The sequence below is a fragment of the Oryzias melastigma genome, linkage group LG18, assembly GCF_002922805.2.
Source record: "Oryzias melastigma strain HK-1 linkage group LG18, ASM292280v2, whole genome shotgun sequence".
Classification (NCBI taxonomy): Eukaryota; Metazoa; Chordata; class Actinopteri; order Beloniformes; family Adrianichthyidae; genus Oryzias; species Oryzias melastigma.
The window spans coordinates 20649929-20650134 of NC_050529.1; the positions used below are offsets into that span (position 1 = coordinate 20649929).

The window sequence follows — 206 nt, forward strand, 5'->3', positions numbered from 1 at the left end:
GAAAGATGAAGGCCGTGTACGCTCCAAACACCGCCGTGTAGGAGAACTGGAACACTGCAGAAGAACAGACACAAGACGTTTGGTTTTTAGTTCCAGACAGGAGGTCACTACTAACAATATATGGAAAAAAAACAACAGATTTTTGTTTTTTATCAGTAAATATAAATTAAATAATTTAGGAATTTGTACGTGATTTATTTACTTAA

General features: G+C 34.5%; 1 protein-coding gene across 1 annotated transcript in view; it reads right to left on the bottom strand.

Annotated features, from left to right (window-relative positions):
• rce1a (Ras converting CAAX endopeptidase 1a) overlaps positions 1-206 on the bottom strand; it is an 8556-nt gene that overhangs the window by 3684 nt on the left and 4666 nt on the right. The window lies entirely within an intron of this gene.